The 15179-nt window shown below is 44.8% G+C and overlaps 1 protein-coding gene across 1 annotated transcript in view; it reads left to right on the top strand.

The window, feature by feature from the left end:
• LOC118372759 (testican-1-like) overlaps window positions 1-15179 on the top strand; it is a 473522-nt gene that overhangs the window by 357114 nt on the left and 101229 nt on the right. The gene's annotated exons all lie outside the window — the stretch shown is intronic.

The raw sequence follows: 15179 nt of genomic DNA, 5'->3' as shown, positions 1-15179 counted from the left end.
CATTTCTGGGGGGAATGGCCCTAGCCCTCACCCTCCGATCCAACAGGTCCCAGACGTGCTCAATGGGATTGAAATCCGGGCTCTTCTCTGGCCATGGCAGAACACTGACATTCTTGTCTTGCAGGACATCACGCACAGATCGAGCAGTATGACTGGGGGTATTGTCATGCTGGAGGGTCATGACAGGATGAGCCTGCAGGAAGGGTACCAAATGAGGGAGGAGGATGTCTTCCCTGTAATGCACAGCGTTCAGATAGCCTGCAATGACAACAAGCTCAGTCCGATGATGCTGTGACACACCGCCCCAGACCATGACGGACCCTCCACCTCCAAATCAATCCTACTCCAGAGTACAGGCCTCGGTGTAACGCTCATTCCTTCAACGATAAACGCGAATCTGACCATCACCCCTGGTGAGACAAAACCGTGACTCATCAGTGAAGAGCACTTTTTGTGAGTCCTGTCTGGTCCAGCGACGGTGGGTTTGTGGCCATAGGCGATATTGTTGCCGGTGATGTCTGGTGAGGACCTACCTTACAACAGGCCTACAAGCCCTCAGTCCAGCCTTTCTCAGCCTATTGAGGACAGTCTGAACACTGATGGAGGGATTGTGTGTTCCTGGTGTAACTCGGGCAGTTGTTGTTGCCATCCTGTACCTGTCCTGAATGTGTGATGTTCAGATGTACCGATCCTGTGCAGGTGTTGTTACACGTGGTCTGCCACTGCGAGGACGATCAGCTGTCCGTCCAGTCTCCCTGTAGCGCTGTCTTAGGCATCTCACAGTACACATCTGCAGTCCTCATGCCTCCTTGCAGCATGCCTAAGGCACGTTCACACAGATGAGCAGGGACCCTGGGCATCTTTATTTTGGTGTTTTTCAGAGTCAGTAGAAAGGCCTCTTTAGTGTCCTAAGTTTTCATAACTGTCACCTTAATTGCCTACCGTCTGGAAGCTGTTAGTGTCTTAATGACTGTTCCACAGGTGCGTGTTCATTAATTGTTTATGGTTCATTGAACAAGCATGGGAAACAGTGTTTAAACCCTTTACAATGAAGATCTGTGAAGTTATTTGGATTTTTACAAATTATCTTTGAAAGACAGGGTCCTGAAAAAGGGCTGTTTCTTTTTTTGCTGAGGTTATTCGGTGTGATACTACCGTTTGCAATCACAGCAGTAAGATTTGTGACCTGTTGCCACAAGAAAAGGGCAACGAATGTAGCACAAATACCATTATAAATACAACCTGTGTTTATCTGCTTATATATTTTCCCTTTCATACTTCAACTATTTGCACATTATTACAACACTGTACATAGCCAATAATATAACATTTTAAATGTTGTGTGTAATGTTTACTGTTAATTTTCTATAGTTTATTTCCCTTGTTTATTTCCCTTGTTTATTTCCTGTCTATTTCACTTGCTTTGGCAATATAAACATGTTTCCCATGCCAATAAAGCCCTTTGAATTGAATTGAGAGAGATTGTGTCAGGGTTATGAACAATTAAATGTTATGTTTGTAGGGAACACAGAAAGGGGGAAGAGAGAAGAGGAGGGAGAGAAGAGAGAGAGAAGATACAGAGAAGAGAGATGAGGACAAGGAATATATAGAGAGGAGAGAGAGAAGATAAAGAGATGAGAGAGGAGAGATGAGGATAGAATGTGGGTTAACTGAGTAAGCACAATCATTTGAGAAGGAAACTAGAGCTGTGGTGGTTATGAAATTTCATCAGCCGGTGATTGACAAGAAAATAACTATCATTTTCACGGTAATTGACCGTCAATTAACATAAACACATTTAGCATCTCCTGGCTTCCACACAAAGCCTACATGCCACTGATGCAGACCTTCAGAACATCTACATTTTAAAATGTCTAATAAATCCATGTAATATAGCCTACACCTTCACAATAAACCCATGATTTATTTTAGACAGGTCTAAAGAAACATGATATGAAGAAAATGTAGTCTATTTCAGATGAACAGAATAGCCTACTCTGAATATTCCTTATGTTAGGTCCCGATCTGGCTACACAAAATATCTGTGGGCTACACTAGTTCATAAAAAAAAAAAATATATATATATATATATATATATATATATATATATATATAAAGCAGTGCGACACTAACAACAACACAGAGTTACACATGGAATAAACAAACATACAGGCAATAATACAATAAAGAAAGTCTATATACAGTGTGTGTAAATGAGGTAGGATAAGGGGGGTAAGACAATAAATAGGCCATAGTGGTGAAATAATTACAAAATAGCAATTAAACACCGGAGTGATAGATGTGCAGAAGATGAGTGTGCAACTAGAGACACTGGGGTGCAAAGGAGCTAAATAAATACCAGTATGGGGATGAGGTAGTTGGATGGGCAGTTTACAGACGGGCTATGTACAGGTGCAGTGATCTGTGAGCTGCTCTGACATCTGGTGCTTAAAAGTAGTGAGGGAGATATGAGTTTCCAGCTTCAGTGATTTTTGCAGTTCGTTAAGCTAATTAATTAATTAATTAATTAAGCTAATTAACACTGGAGTGATAGATGTGCAGATGATGTTGTGCGAGTAGAAATACTGGTGTGCAAAAGAGCAGAAAAGTAAATAAAAACAATATGGGGATGAGGTAGGTAGATTGGATGGGCTATTGACAGATGGACTATGTACAGCTGCAGCAATCGGTTAGCTGCTCGGATAGCTGATGTTTAAAGTTAGTGAGGGAAGTATAAGTCTCCAGCTCCAGCGATTTTTGCAATTCATTCCAGTCATTGACAGCAGAGAACTGGAAGGAAAGGCGGCCAAAGGAGCTGTTGGCTTTAGGGGTGACCAGTGAAATATACCTGCTGGAACGCGTGCTACAGGTGGGTGTTATTATCGTGCCCAGTGAGCTGAGATAAGGCGGAGATTTACCTAGCAAAGACTTATAGATGACCTGGAGCCAGTGGGTCTGGCGACGAATATGTAGCGAGGGCCATCCGATTAGAGCATACAGGTCGCAGTGGTGGGTGGTATATGAGGCTTTGATGACAAAACAGATGGCACTGGGATAGACTGCATCCAGTTTGCTGAGTAGAGTGTTGGAAGCTATTTTGTAAATGGCATCGCCGAAGTCGAGGATCGGTAAGATACTCAGTTTTACGAGGGTATATTTGGCGGCGTGAGTAAGGGATGCTTTGTTGCGAAATAGGAAGGTGATTCTAGATGTAATTTTGGATTGGAGATATTTAATATGAGTCTGGAAGAAGAGTTTACAGTCTAGTCAGACACCTAGGTATTTGTAGTTGTCCACACATTCTAAGTCAGAACCGTCCAGAGTAGTGATGCTGGACGGGCGGGCATGTGTGTTCAGCGATATGTTGAAGAACATGCATTTCGTTTTACTTGCATTTAAGAGCAGTTGGAGGCCATGGAAGGAGAGATGTATGGCATTGAAGCTCGTCTGGAGGTTAGTTAACACAGTGTCCAAAGAAGGGCCAGAAGTATACAGAATGGTGTCGTTTGCGTAAAGGTGGATCAGAGAATCACCAGTAGCAAGAGTGACATCATTGATGTATACAGAGAAGAGAGTTTGCCCGAGGATTGAACCCTGTGGAACTCCCATAGACACTGCCAGAGGTCTGGACAACAGGCCCTCCGATTTGAAACACTGAACTCTGTCTGAGAAGTAGTTGTTGAACCAGGCGAGGCAGTCATTTGAGAAACCAAGGCTGTTGAGTCTGCCGATAAGAATGTGGTGATTGACAGAGTCGAAAGCCTTGGCCAGGTCGATGAATACAGCTGCACAGTATTTTCTCTTATCGAAGGCGGTTATGATATCGTTTAGGACCTTGAGTGTGACTGAGGTGCACCCATGACCAGCTCGGAAACCAGATTGCATAGCGGAGAAGGTACGGTGGGATTCAAATTGGTCAGTGATCTGTTTGTTAACTTGGCTTTCGAAGACCTTAGAAAGGCAGGGTAGGAGAGATATAGGTCTGAAGCAGTTTGGGTCTAGAGTGTCTCCCCTTTTGAAGAGGGGGATGACCGGGGGAGGGGGACGACCAGCTTTCCAATCTTTGGTGATCTCAGATGATACGAAAGAGAGGTTGAACAGGCTAGTAATAGGGGATGCAACAATTTCAGAGAACCATTTTTAGAAAGAGAGGGTCCAGATTGTCTAGACCGGCTGACTTTGTAGGGATCCAGATTTTGCAGCTCTTTCAGAACATCTGGATTTGTGTGAAGGATAAATGGGGGAGGCTTGGGAAAGTTGCTGTGGGGGTGCAGGGCTGTTGGCCCGGGGTAGGGGTAGCCAGGTGGAAAGCATGGCCAGCCGTAGAAAAATGCTTATTGAAATTCTCAATTATCGTCGATTTATCGGGGGTGACTGTGTTTCCTAGCCTCAGTGCAGTGGGCAGCTGGGAGGAGGTGCTCTTACAGGACTTTACAGTGTCCCAGAACTTTTTAGAGTTTGTGCTACAGGATGCAAATTTCTCACAGGCTACAAGGGAAGATAGACACATTCAGGGTCGCAACTACGTGCGTCCTCATCCAATTCAGAGGTGCATATTGAAGATTTTTGGAAGAACTGTCCACATTTACTTTTCGTCAACCAACAAGATGAGTAAGCCTAACGAACAGCAAATGCCTATGTCAATCTACTATCCCCCATAGTACAAAAGTTTGCCTATTTTATTTTGTGCAAGAAATGAATATTCCAAACATAGTCTGGGACAGTTGTGGGATGCGATAGATGTCAGTGTCCTGTGTATAGGTGGCAGGGAAGTCAGGCGCAGGAGAAACAAACTGAGTGTAATGGAGTATTTCATAACAAATAAACAAAACATACTCCAAACACTAAATGTAACAATAAACAAAACATTCTCCAAACACTAAATGTAACAATAAATAAAACATACTCCAAACACTAAATGTAACAATAAATAAAGTGGGTACGAGGACCCGTCGCAGACCAATACAAAAACCAACACAACACTGAATAACAAACAATCTCTGACAAAGACATGAGGGGAAACAGAGGGTTAAATACACAACAGATAATGAATGGGATTGAAACCAGGTGTGTAGGAAGACAAGACAAAACCAATGGAAAATGAAAAATGGATCAATGATGGCTAGAAGACCAGTGACGTGGACCGCCGAGCACCGTCCAAACAAGGAGAGGCTTCGACTTCGGTAGAAGTCGTGACAATAGATCTCAAATGAATACAACCACTAGCATAAAAAAAAAAACGTTTTTACGCAATTTGGCTGACGCAACAGATCAGAATGTATAGCTTTACAATGTTGATAAACTATTAGGCTATTTCTTCACATTATAAGTGCAGCAATGCGCACACGGCAGTAGGCTATAAGCGTGAATGTCCATTAGTGGAAAACACCATTTACAAAAGTGACCGCAAATGCAATTATGCATGAAATGCTTTTATTATGAAGGTGCATTTTTATGGTGAAAATGATCTTCTCCAAACTTGAAACTCACTCGCTGCTTATGTATGCCAGTTAGGCTCTACACCCCTTGTACAGCCTACAGAAAGCTGATGAGATCCTCCTATTTTTAATAGAGGCCATCACTCTTTTTTATCACGCAATTGCATAGCCTATAGAAAAGTTGATCAACATGAGCTCATGAAGTGTTTGATTAGATTTTCGATTACATTTGCATTGATGTCAGAGTGATTAGAGGGACAATAGAATGTTGAGTACCAGGCAGTTAGTGAGTTTGGTAGGCTGCTAATGACCATCAGCAGCATCAGAGTTTGGAGAAGCCTAATTACTGTGACTAAATGGTCACTTGGAATTTGACTACCTTCAAGACTCGTGACCGCCGTTGTGGCGATAATACGGTCACTGTAATAGCCCTAGGGGAGACAGAGATATTGTGATATAGGAGTGAGAGAGGGGCAATTGTGATAATGGAGTGAGAGAGGGTGGATTGTGATGTAGTAGTGAGAGAGAGAGGAATGTGATATAGGAGTGAGAGAGGGGGGATTGTGATATAAGAGTGAGAGAGGGGGATTGTGATATAGGAGTGAGAGAGGGGGTTTGTGATATAGGAGTGAGAGAGGGGTTTGTGATATAGGAGTGAGAGAGGGGGTTTGTGATATAGTAGTGAGAGAGGGGGGATTGTGATATAGGAGTGTGAGAGAGAGAGAGAGAGGAATGTGATATAGGAGTGAGAGAGGGGGGATTGTGATATAAGAGTGAGAGAGGGGGATTGTGATATAGGAGTGAGAGAGGGGGTTTGTGATATAGGAGTGAGAGAGGGGGTTTGTGATATAGGAGTGAGAGAGGGGGTTTGTGATATAGTAGTGAGAGAGGGGGGATTGTGATATAGGAGTGAGAGAGAGAGAGAGAGAGAGAGAGAGAGAGAGAGAGAGAGAGAGAGAGAGAGAGAGAGAGAGAGAGAGAGAGAGAGAGAGAGAGGAATGCGATATAGGAGTGAGAGTGAGGGGATTGTGATGTAGAAATGAGAGAGGTGTGACTGTGATATAGAAGGGAAAGAGGGGGGATTGTGATATAGGAGTGAGAGGGGGGATTGTGATATAGGAGTGAGAGGGGGATTGTGATATAGCAGTGAGAGAGGGGATTGTGATACAGGAGTGAGAGGGGGGATTGTGAGGGAATATTATATATAGATACTGGGAGAGAGAAAGGAAAAGGAATGAGAGATTGAAGGAGAGAGGGAGAGTGAAAGAGGAGAGAGACAAGGAGAGAGGGAGAGTGAAGGAGGAGAGAGGGACAGTGAAAGAGGAGAGAGAGAAGGATAGAGGAATAGTGAAAGAGGAGAGAGGGATAGTGAAAGAGGAGAGAGACAAGGAGAGAGGGAGAGTGAAGGAGGAGAGAGGGATAGTGAAAGAGGAGATGGAGAAGGAGAGAGGAACAGTGAAAGAGGGATAGTGAAAGAGGAGAGAGAGAAGGAGAGAGGAACAGTGAAAGAGGAGAGAGGGATAGTGAAAGAGGAGAGAGAGAAGGAGAGAGGGATAGTGAAAGAGGAGAGAGTAGGAGAGAGGGAGAGTGAAAGATGAGAGAGGGATAGTGAAAGAGGAGAGAGGAGTAGTGAAAGATGATAGAGAGAAAGAGATAGGGAGAGTGAAAGAGGAGAGAGACAAGGAGAGAGGGAGAGTGAAAGAGGAGAGTGAAAGAGGAGAGGGAGGAGAGAGGAATAGTGAAAGAGGATAGAGGGAGAGAAGGAGAGAGGGAGAGTGAAAAAGTAGAGAGAGAATGAGAGAGGGAGAGTGAAAGAGGAGAGATGGAAGGAGAGAGGGAGAGTGAATGAGTAGAGAGAGAAGGAGAGAGGGAGAGTGAAAGAGGAGAGGGAGAAGGAGAGAGGGAGAGTGAAATAGGAGAGATGGAAGGAGAGAGGGAGAGTGAAAGAGGAGAGAGGGAGAGTGAAGGAGGAGAGTGGGATAGTGAAAGAGGAGAGAGAGGAGAGAGGAACAGTGAAAGAGGGATAGTGAAAGACGAGAGAGGGATAGTGAAAGAGGAGAGAGAGAAGGAGAGAGGAACAGTGAAAGAGGAGAGAGGGATAGTGAAAGAGGAGAGAGTAGGAGAGAGGGAGAGTGAAAGAGGAGAGAGGGATAGTGAAAGAGGAGAGAGGAGTAGTGAAAGATGATAGAGAGAAAGAGATAGGGATAGTGAAAGAGGAGAGAGACAAGGAGAGAGGGAGAGTGAAAGAGGAGTGAAAGAGGAGAGGGAGGAGAGAGGAATAGTGAAAGAGGAGAGAGGGAGAGAAGGAGAGAGGGAGAGTGAAAGAGTAGAGATGGAAGGAGAGAGGGAGAGTGAAAGAGGAGAGAGAGAAGGAGAGGGGGATAGTGAAAGAGGAGAGAGGGATAGTGAAAGAGGAGAGAGAGAAGGAGAGAGGGATAGTGAAAGAGGAGAGAGAGAAGGAGAGAGGAACAGTGAAAGAGGAGAGAGGGATAGTGAAAGAGGAGAGAGTAGGAGAGAGGGAGAGTGAAAGAGGAGAGAGAGAAGGAGAGAGGGATAGTGAAAGAGGAGAGAGAGAAGGAGAGAGGAAAAGTGAAAGAGGAGAGAGGGATAGTGAAAGAGGAGAGAGTAGGAGAGAGGGAGAGTGAAAGAGGAGATAGGGATAGTGAAAGAGGAGAGAGGAGTAGTGAAAGATGATAGAGAAAAGAGATAGGGATAGTGAAAGAGGAGAGGGAGGAGAGAGGAATAGTGAAAGAGGAGAGATGGAGAGAAGGAGAGAGGGAGAGTGAAAGAGTAGAGATGGAAGGAGAGAGGGAGAGTGAAAGAGGAGAGAGAGAAGGAGAGAGGGAGAGTGAAAGAGGAGAGATGAAAGGAGAGAGGGAGAGTGAATGAGAAGAGAGAGAAGGAGAGAGGGAGAGTGAAAGAGGAGACGGAGAAGGAGAGAGGGAGAGTGAAAGAGGAGAGATGGAAGGAGAGAGGGAGAGTGAAAGAGGTGAGAGAGAAGGAGAGAGGGAGAGTGAAAGAGGAGAGAGAGAAGGAGAGAGGGAGAGTGAAAGAGGAGACGGAGAAGGAGAGAGGGAGAGTGAAAGAGGAGAGATGGAAGGAGAGAGGGAGAGTGAAAGAGGTGAGAGAGAAGGAGAGAGGGAGAGTGAAAGAGAAGAGATAGTGGGTAGGATGTGGTTCTCCTGAATTAGAATTGACTGGTTGATTAAACAGACTTGAATAGCAAGGCTGCTCACCCAGGTCTGGGAATAGAAAGATAAAGGCTCGGCCTCGCTCTCTCTCTCTCTCTCTCTCTCTCTCTCTCTCTCTCTCTCTCTCTCTCTCTCTCTCTCTCTCTCTCTCTCTCTCTCTCTCCCTCTAATTGGCCACACCTGATGAGTGCTTGTTTCCTTTGAAATTGGATCTGTTTGAATAGACTAAAAAGAACAGCTTTGTATGTATAAAAGAACATGGCGTGCTAGCTCCATCCTGGTGGCACAGGTCCATGGAAAGAGAGATAGGTCCATGGAAAGAGAGATAGGGATAGTGAAAGAGGAGAGAGAGAAGGAGAGAGGGAGAGTGAAAGAGGAGAGATGGAAGGAGAGAGGGAGAGTGAATGAGTAGAGAGAGAAGGAGAGAGGGAGAGTGAAAGAGGAGAGATGGAAGGAGAGAGGGAGAGTGAATGAGTAGAGAGAGAAGGAGAGAGGGAGAAGGAGAGAGGGAGAGTGAAAGAGGAGAGATGGAAGGAGAGAGGGAGAGAAGGAGAGAGGGAGAGTGAAAGAGTAGAGAGAGAAGGAGAGAGGGAGAGTGAAAGAGGAGAGATGGAAGGAGAGAGGGAGAGTGAATGAGTAGAGAGAGAAGGAGAGAGGGAGAAGGAGAGAGGGAGAGTGAAAGAGGAGAGATGGAAGGAGAGAGGGAGAGTGAATGAGTAGAGAAAGAAGGAGAGAGGGATAGTGAAAGAGGAGAGGGAGAATGAGAGAGGGAGAGTGAAAGAGGAGAGGGAGAAGGAGAGAGGGATAGTGAATGAGTAGAGAGAGAAGGAGAGAGGGAGAGTGAATGAGTAGAGAGAGAAGGAGAGAGGGAGAGTGAATGAGTAGAGAGAGAAGGAGAGAGGGAGAGTGAAAGAGGAGAGAGAAGGAGAGAGGGAGAGTGAAAGAGCAGAGATAGTGGGTAGGATGTGGTTCTACTGAATTAGAATTGACTGGATGATTAAACAGACTTGAACAGCAAGGCTGCTCACCCAGGTCTGGGAATAGAAAGATAAAGGCTCGGCCTCTCACCCCCTCTCTCTCTCCCTCTCTCTCTCTCTCTCTCTCTCTCTCTCTCTCTCTCTCTCTCTCTCTCTCTCTCTCTCTCTCTCTCTCCCCCTCTAATTGGCCACACCTGATGAGTGCTTGTTTCCTATGAAATTGGATCTGTTTGAATAGACTAAAAAGAACAGCTTTGTATGTATAAAAGAACATGGCATGCTAGCTCCATCCTGGTGGCACAGGTCCATGGAAAGAGAATAGAAGATTATGCGTTCAAGTCTCACTGTTGCCGTTTCACAATAAAACATGCATGTGTTTGCATGATTAATGCCTAAGGAAATGAATTTCCATTTGTCCTATCTGTGCTTGGAGTGAAAACAAGTTAACCAAAAATAAGCTAGCAGGGTAATTAAAAGTCTAATTTAAATATTCAGTGAATGTTTTAAGGAAGTTATTCAAAAACCAACAAACAACCTACAATTTTTGTTTTCAGAGCGTTAATAAAACCTACAAGGAAAACTTTCTCACAACCTTGCAACCTAAAAATGTACATTTTCAATTCCATCTCACTTCCGTTTTACCAGGCCAGAAATGTATGGCTTAGTTCCAAGAACCAATGGGAAACCTTAAGTTCCCACAACTTCCAAGGAGCCAAATCTGTTAGCTGGGATGGTATTCAAAGGAATGTTTGGAATTGAGAATTGCACCTCAGTTTCCTTCCCACCACACGCTGTTGCTGTCTCTTAGTTTGTATCTGAGTATTTTATGGTGTCGTGTCTTTACTATCATTAAATGAAGACTTTTAGTTTTTATCAAAGATTCTCGGTAATTACTATTACGCGATTAAACTGATTAATCATGTAATTGTAATTAACTAGGAAGTTGGGGCACCAAGGAAAATATTCCGATTACAAAGTTATAATTACCTAATATAACTTTTCAGATATTTAAATCTGATCAATTAGTCTTCGAATTAATCAATTATTTACTTTACCTAACGTTAGTCTCATTCTAAACGTCGTAAATTGTTGGTTATTTGCACGAACCCAGTCTTCACTATGAGTCATCCATACATCAATTGTCTTAAATAATTTATTTACTAACTAAGTAATTCACAGAAATGCATAAACAAACAAACAAAGTAAAAATGGTAACAAGAAATGACAGGGGAATGTGCCCTAAGTGGGCTGAACTGGAATGGCGGCTTGTTGTACAAAAGGGAAGTGGGGGTCGACTGAGAAGACAACGCACAGTTGATAATTATAACAATAGAAATGCTAATCCTTTGCATGAACGTTCACTCATTCGGGAACGATTGCAATCAATATATATACACTGCTCAAAAAAAATAAAGGGAACACTTAAACAACACAATGTAACTCCAAGTCAATCACACTTCTGTGAAATCAAACTGTCCACTTAGGAAGCAACACTGATTGACAATAAATGTCACATGCTGTTGTGCAAATGGAATAGACAACAGGTGGAAATTATAGGCATTTAGCAAGACACCCCCAATAAAGGAGTGGTTCTGCAAGTGGTGACCAGACCACTTCTCAGTTCCTATGCTTCCTTGCTGATGTTTTGGTCACTTTTGAATGCTGGCGGTGCTTTCACTCTAGTGGTAGCATGAGACAGAGTCTACAACCCATACAAGTGGCTCAGGTAGTGCAGCTCATCCAGGATGGAACATCAATGCGAGCTGTGACAAGAAGGTTTGCTGTGTCCAGAGCATGGAGGCGCTACCAGGAAACAGGCCAGTACATCAGGAGCCGTGGAGGAGGCCGTAGGAGGGCAACAACCCAACAGCAGGACCGCTACCTCCGCCTTTGTGCAAGGAGGAGCAGGAGGAGCACTGCCAGAGCCCTGCAAAATGACCTCCAGCAGGCCACAAATGTGCATGTGTCTGCTCAAACGGTCAGAAACAGACTCCATGAGGGTGGTAATGAGGGCCCGACGTCCACAGGTGAGGGTTGTGCTTACAGCCCAACACCATGTAGGATGTTTGGCATTTGCCAGAGAACACCAAGATTGGCAAATTCGCCACTGGTGCCCTGTGCTCTTCACAGATGAAAGCAGGTTCACACTGAGCACGTGACAGATGTGACAGAGTCTGGAGACGCCGTGGAGAACATTCTGCTGCCTGCAACATCCTCCAGCATGACCGGTTTGGCGGTGGGTCAGTCATGGTGTGGGGTGGCATTTCTTTAGGGGGCCGCACAGCCCTCCATGTGCTCGCCAGAGGTAGCCTGACTGCCATTAGGTACCGAGATGAGATCCTCAGACCCCTTGTGAGACCATATGCTGGTGCGGTTGGCCCTGGGTTCCTCCTAATGCAAGACAATGCTAGACCTCATGTGGATGGAGTGTGTCAGCAGTTCTTGCAAGAGGAAGGCATTGATGCTATGGACTGGCCCGCCCGTCCCCCAGACCTGAATCCAATTGAGCACATCTGGGACATCATGTCTCGCGGATGCTTTAGTCCAGGTCTGGGAGGAGATCCCTCAGGAGACCATCCGCCACCTCATCAGGAGCATGCCCAGGCGTTGTAGGGAGGTCATACAGGCACGTGAAGGCCACACACACTACTGAGCCTCATTTTGACTTGTTTTAAGGACATTACATCAAAGTTGGATCAGCCTGTAGTGTGGTTTTCCTCTTTAATTTTGATTGTGACTCCAAATCCAGACCTCCATGGGTTGATACATTTGATTTCCATTGATAATTTTTGTGTGATTTTGTTGTCAGCACATTCAACTATGTAAAGAAAAAAGTGTTTAATAAGAATATTTCATTCATTCAGATCTAGGATGTGTTATGTTAGTGTTCCCTTTATTTTTTTGAGCAGTGTATTTACAACAGCAGGACCGCTACTCAGTGTGTCGTCTTGATCGCTGTTGAAAAGTTAGTTTCTGTTGGAGAGCTTCCGTCCTCTCTCTATCTCTCTCTCTCTCTCTCTCTCTCTCTCTCTCTCTCTCTCTCTCTCTCTCTCTCTCTCTGTCGTGGTTAGAGGGGATAGTTCAAAGTGACATTCCTTCATGTTGTTGTAGAATGGATGTATCGGCGGTTGTCGTTCTTCACGTTCCATGATACCAAATTCCTAGCTGCAGACTGGTAATTAATATCAAAGACTTGTTCTTATTCTGTCGGTATCGATAGTCTAAGAGTTTAACCACGTGGTATGGTTAAAAGATTCAGCAACGGTCTGCAACCTTTGTCCTCTAGTAATGGAGAAAAACATGGTCTAGTGAGAATTTCTCAAAGTTGGGGTTTTATTCAGGAGTTGCAGAAAAGGGCCTGTCCCAGGATGCCAGACCATAACTGTGCTCATGGGCGGTCCTCTGATTTAGTTAAACTCAAAAGGGAATTGGAGTTTCCTTCATTAAACAGTCCAAAATCACATTACACAATTATACAAACAGTATCATCCTCACTCATTCATCTAATACAACAATTAGATGTAAACCTCATATCTGAGGCTATTATATAAACAGCGTTATGCTAATGTGGCCGCACCGTCTCTCATGATTTTCACCAAAATGTAACAAATGGACCAGTTCGTAGCTGGATTCTTCACCAACATTTTATACCTTCTCCAGAACATAATTGTTGTTCGGACCTCAAGTTCTGTGAGGTGGAAGGAATTCCTTTGTTCTCTATGAAACTTCACTTTGTCTCTATACTGTGTGGCCATGAGGCAGGGTCTTCCCTAGGAATTTACGACCTCTCTGACCACAGCAGCCTGGTTGTAGGAGCAGAGAGAGGGGGATGGTGCTCGCTGTACCCAAAGAGGGCAACGTCATAACAATGGGTTGTGTTTGCTCTAAGCAGTCCTCAACATCTCTGTTAACCGTTGTCACCCCTTCTCTCCCCCTCTCATCTCTCTCACCTCTCATCTCTCATCTCTCTCACCTCTCATCTCTCTCACCTCTCATCTCTCTCAACTCTCATCTCTCTCACTTCTCATCTCTCTCACCTCTCATCTCTCTCACCTCTAATCTCTCCCCCTCTCATCTCTCTCTCCTCTCATCTCTCTCTCCTCCTGTCACCCCACATCTCTTTATCTTCCCACATCCCCCTCTCTCCCCCGTCACCCTCCCCTCACCGTCCTCTCACCCACTGGTCCCCCTCTCATCTCTCTCACCCTCTCACCTCTCATCTCTCTCACCTCTCATCTCTCTCACCTCTCATCTCTCATCTCTCTCACCTCTCATCTCTCTCACCTCTCATCTCTCTCACCTCTCATCTCTCATCTCTCTCACCTCTCATCTCTCTCACCTCTCATCTCCCCCTCTCATCTCTCTCTCCTCTCATCTCTCTCTCCTCCTGTCACCCCACATCTCTTTATCTTCCCACATCCCCCTCTCTCCCCTGTCACCCTCCATTCACCGTCCTCTCACCCACTGGTCCCCCTCTCATCTCTCTCCTCCTCCCACTTCTCATCCTCCTCTCATCTCTCATTTCCCTCACGAGAAGAAAATAATTTTCCGCGGGGATTGAAGTCAGATGGGTTTCTTCCTGCTTGGAAGCAGAGTGAGAGAGCCAAGGCCACCTTTTTATTTTTTAAATAAGATGTAAAACTCCACCCAACGCCACAAAACTGGCAAATATCAGGAAAATGATTGCCATGCCGTCTCTCTCAATTTCAGAAAGCGAGCGAGAGAAATAGGCAAAGAGAAAGAGAGTGAGGGATGGAGATAGAGATAAGAGAGAGAGAACATTCCTTGACAGGTATATGTGGCCTGTGATATCTGTATTTAAATGCACAGTAGAGAGTCATCGACATGACAAACTACTTAATAACCAACAGAAAAACAAGTATTCCCTTAAACCTCTTCAAAAACATGCCTCCTTGAACTTTGAGTGTATCACTTGTGTAGATTTGAGATGCAAACAGATAATATCATATTTATATCTGCATAACGGTGGTGTGTTTCGGGACTAAACCAGCATTCAACCACCGGTGTAGCATGTGTTGTGGGTCAGGGAGTGCTCGTGTTGACATCACACGGCAGACGTAGCTCAAACACAACCCATTAGTGAGATAATTGAGGCCTGGCCACTAGCTTGTCTTGTTATCAGAGGTACGCTAATGAGTTATCTAAGGGGTTCAGCTGTACAGAGGCCTTTTGGCTTTGAAGTTGTTTTTAGGTTGTTATTCCTGGGAGTGAGGATGAGCTTCTCCACACCATCCTTCTTTGATGAGGTTGTAGTCACAACAGTTTGCTGTTGTTTTGTTCTTGGTGGGTTTCTTTTTCAATTCTGTTACTCTCCTCTCCTCTCCTCTCCGGAGAATAGCTGAGTAAGCCCCCCCACCCCACACCCACAGTCCTCCCTATTTCCCCGTTTCATAGCTCTCTCTCTCTTTCTTCCTCTCCCTCTCCCATTTTCTTTATTCCTCTCTCTCTGTCCCTGGTGGGTGGATATGTGTCGTAAGCGTAGCGTGAAATGACAAAACGCTCGGAACTCTCAGAGCCAATGTGTGTCTTTGATCTTCGTCACCTTGGACGCC

Source organism: Oncorhynchus keta, chromosome 30 (genome assembly GCF_023373465.1).
Source record: "Oncorhynchus keta strain PuntledgeMale-10-30-2019 chromosome 30, Oket_V2, whole genome shotgun sequence".
NCBI classification, from domain to species: domain Eukaryota; kingdom Metazoa; phylum Chordata; class Actinopteri; order Salmoniformes; family Salmonidae; genus Oncorhynchus; species Oncorhynchus keta.
The sequence above is the reverse complement of the archived record's forward strand: the minus strand, read 5'-3'. Positions and strand labels throughout refer to the sequence as shown.